Source organism: Engraulis encrasicolus, chromosome 15, assembly GCF_034702125.1.
Source record: "Engraulis encrasicolus isolate BLACKSEA-1 chromosome 15, IST_EnEncr_1.0, whole genome shotgun sequence".
Classification (NCBI taxonomy): domain Eukaryota; kingdom Metazoa; phylum Chordata; class Actinopteri; order Clupeiformes; family Engraulidae; genus Engraulis; species Engraulis encrasicolus.
Window position 1 is genome coordinate 44,667,014 of NC_085871.1, and position 4,472 is coordinate 44,671,485.

Genomic DNA, 4,472 nt, shown 5'->3' on the forward strand with positions numbered 1-4,472 from the left:
ATTGCACAGAATTGTGCATCTGAATTGTGTTAACAATTAAGAATTAAATTGAGTTCATTTTGAATTAAATGTCTCATGTAAACCAATGTTTATAGGCTATTTAACATGCAGGATGTATGTTCTTTACATGTAAACCATAGGCATAAGATATGCACTTTTGACCCCATCTCAACAGCATCGTCATTGTCAGTCCTCATCCATCCACCAGACACACACACACAAACACAAACACACACACACACACACACACACACACACACACACACACACACACACACACACACACACACACACACACACACACACACACACACACACACACACACACACACACACACACACACACCTCCCTGTAGCAAAATGTGACTCTTACAGGACCGTGGGGGGATGTAAGAAGTAAGGCACTGCAACAGATTTGTATCGCTATTCAATGAAGTGGAAACATGCCTCGGTTCACACACACATGCGCGCACACACACACACACACACACACACACACACACACACACGCATGAACTTAAGCACACACACGCACGCTCACACACGCACACACTCGCTCAAACACACACACGCACGCACACACACACACGCACGACTGTTGAGGTCATGGTACGCTGCCTGCTATGTGCCATAATTGTGGATTGCATTTGTATGAATGAGAGGGTTTAAGTCTCTCTCACTCACACACACGCACTCGCACACACACATACACGAGCTCGCACACGCGCATGCACGTACGCACAAACGCACACAATTTCTCTCTCTCTCTCTCTATCGCTCCCTCTCTCTTTGTGGTAGATAGTCCAACGTGTGAGTCTGCAGATCACAGGATGACTAAAATGTCCACATGTTTGTGAGCACGGGGTGAATGCACTTTATGAGGTCACACAGTGCTAATGGCACCATCACTACTAGGCCGTGAATTTCAAAGAAATCTACAACACGAACTTAAACGATGACGTAGGAAAAACATAAATAGAAAAGTAAGCATAGACAGTTAGACGTCACACCTCTCATCACCACAAGCAGAAATGTAAGCCATTTTGGCATGAGGACCCTTACGAAAATGGACCATGGTTTTACTATGAGAACTAACCATGGTTTTTAGTTAACCGTAGTTGTTCATGGCTTTTTGAGCACGGTTCTGGACTATGGTTTGACTGTGGTCGCACCATGAAACATGACCTTGGTTTTACCTTGTTTTGTAATTATTCATGGGTGTTACAGTTCCTTGGGCATGGTTCGACTCTATGGTCTAATCATGATTTTGATATGAACACTAACTGTGGTTTTACCATGGTTTGAAATGATCAACGTTTGACGTGTTTTTTGAGGCATGGTTTGTGCCTACAGTTTGGCCATGCTTCACAATGGAACATCCATGGTTTAACCGTGGTGTTAGTGTGGGGCAGAGATGCAACCATGTAACCACGCTTTGATTGTGGTTGAAACATAGTTCAAATATGACAAAACCATGCTTTAAGCCTGTTCTGACTATGGCTCAACCACGGCCCAAGTACGATTTGACCATGGTACAATTAAGACATAACCATGGATCAACAACAGTGCAAATATGATGTTAACATGTTATGAATGATTAAACTGTTGTTTAACCATGCTACATCTATGGTTTCACCTTGATCGTGTTATGACTGAACCATGGTTTATTTGCGGATCATCCATAGTATAACCATGGTTAGACTGTGTTTCAACCACAACTTCACTAAGTGTTAACCATGGTTTTACTATGCTTAGCCTACTGTTCACCCAAGGTTGAACCAAAGTATCGTCTATAAAGTAAGATATGTTAAAACCCGCCCATCCAATGCAAAGGAGTGTGCTCAAAATTCGCTCTCCTAAGGAGGCGTTCTTCATAACTTCTTCATATGGCACCATCATGGTTGGACAACCTGTGGTGATGGTGTGGCAATAACTCAACTGCGGTTCAACTACACGTTTCACTACAATTTACACACTACAACTTACACCATGGTTTTCACATGGTTTATAGGTATTTATTCCAGTTCATCCATTAACAACAGGACAATCAATCTGCATTTAATTATATTTTATTTGAAATCAAAATTCCCAATATTCAGCATTCACTCCACCGGAGGTATGGGTCCAACGGATCGAGAGGGTCCAACAGATTCAGCTTCAGCTCTAGGTGTGTGAGAGAAGAACAGCAAAAGACATGATACAGACTAAACGATTTATTCCAAATTATTATTTTCTACTACTGTGGATTTACATTTTGAGGCTGTGTCAGAGGGTCAAAAACTGAAAGGAGGATTTCAACATTGTATTTGCATAGTTGCATTTTTTCTGTTGAGCCCTTTCCTGGCCATTCTTAGCGAGCATAAATGGTTTACATTAAAAAGGAGAAAGGCGCGGCACCACAATGTTTCAGGCTGTGTGTGTGTGTGTGTGTGTGGGTACGTGCACGGTTCAGTGTTGAGTACTTACTGCGTTTTCTTAAATAGTTTGCTGACATAATTCAGCTTGTTTCGGACTGCTCCTCTCAGAACTGAGAGTTCCACATTTGGAAATTTGTCGAGAGTGTATTCTGCAAAGTAATGTGAAAAACGCAATTACAAATGTGATTTAACTGTAAAAGACATGGCAACATTCTCAAAGTCTTCTTCTAAAGCCGGGCATACACTGTGCAATATTTTCAGTCGTGGGTATTAAGCTCCATCTCACACTGCACGAGGGAATTTCGCGATTTAAAAGTTCGGTAACACTTTATTTTAGGGATACATCTATTAGCACTAATACATACAATATTAATGCCTGTGTAAGTAACTTGTAAGGCATGTACTAAGCAAAATAAGACAGTTGTTAAGCATGTATTCACAAATGTCTTGGTCATGCCCAATTAGGGATTTATTACTAATATAACCTTAGTAAGGACCAGTAAGCCTATATTTCTACTTATTAGTAAGTAGTACGTGGCAAAATGCAATGTGTATAAGCTCCTGGTACACTGTGTGAACAAACCCTGAACAGTGTGAAAACAGATGTGGAATAAGGGTCCCTATTCTAAAGTGATGCATTGCTCAGCCCAGATGACTTAGGGCCCCCGCACTACCTAGGGCCCCGACACTACCTAGGGCCCCCACTCTACCCCCACCCCCCACGGGAAGCAAAGTGTAAGAATATCTCTGAGTCATCATTAGTCTCTTTGGATACATAGATGTCATTTATTCTACTCAATAGTAAGAGAGTCATTGGAAGCATTATATAGCAAGGATTGGACGTAAACTTCTCAATGACGGTGGGTGGTGAGATGTCATTTTTTCATACACCAATTAGTTTTAATTGTAAAAACCCTACAATAAATGCAGAATATAACGATGAGTAATAGTTTGGAAGCGAAACTAAGCTATTCCTTTGTGATAAATAAGTTAATGTTTGAGAAACGTATCTCCAAGAAGTGCAGTGCATGATGGGTACGCCCTTAGTCAGAAATGCAATGCATGGCCAGTGCAGCAATGATAATATTTCTGTTGTTACGTACATGACAAATTGTTTGGATAGCAACTCAATTTCACGAGTGAGGGGAGGAGCTAAGGACGTAGGCTCAGAGCTGGGTAGGTTGTTTGTTGGCCTAGATTGCGTACCCATCATGCACTGCACTTCTTGAAGCTAATGTTCTCAAACATTAACTTGATTATCACAAATGAATAGTTTAGTTTTGCTTCAAAACTATTATTCTAATGTTCTGCATTTATTTTGGGGGGTTTTACAATTAAAACTCAGTGGTACATGAAAAAACTTACATCTCACCAACCCACCGCCATTGACAGGTGTACGTTCAATCCTTGCTATATAAAGGCTCCTGTTACCTTCCTTACATTGTTATGAACAAGAGAAAACTAGATGACTCACCGGTGAAGTATTAATTATTTAATATACCCTTACACTTTGTAGATGGGGGAGGTAGGTAGTGCGGGCCAGGGTGGTGTGGGGGCCCTAGGTAACGAGGGGGACTTTGGTAGTGTGGAGGCCCTGAGCCATCTGGGCTGACCAATGCATCACTTTAGAATAGGGACCCTTATTCCGCATCTGTTTTCACACTGTTCAGGGTTTGTTCACACAGTGTGTCGGGAGCTTATACACATTGTATTCTGCCACTTACTACTTACTAATAAGTAGAAATATAGGCTTACTGGTCCTTACTAAGGTTATATTAGTAATAAATCCCTAATTGGGCATGAACAAGACATTTGTGAATACATGCTTAACAACTGTCTTATTTTGCTTAGTACATGCCTTACAAGTTACTTACACAGGCATTAATACTGTATGTATTAGTGCTAATAGATGTATCCCTAAAATAAAGTGTTACCAAAAGTTCACATCTCACGACTCACGTCCTCACACTATACGAGCCGACAGTTGGATGCGAGCCGAATGCTCCCACTGCGCGACGCAACAGGCATGTTTCCCGGGTCTGCAGAGGAGGGAAC

General features: G+C 41.5%; 1 long non-coding RNA gene across 1 annotated transcript; it reads right to left on the reverse strand.

Annotated features, from left to right (window-relative positions):
* Positions 1-2,085: 2,085 nt before the first annotated feature.
* On the reverse strand, positions 2,086-4,472 carry LOC134464679 (uncharacterized). The gene is made up of 3 exons (XR_010038016.1): positions 4,377-4,472; positions 2,467-2,566; positions 2,086-2,163 (listed from the first exon to the last, which is right to left on the reverse strand). It is a non-coding gene; the product is annotated as an uncharacterized LOC134464679 (long non-coding RNA).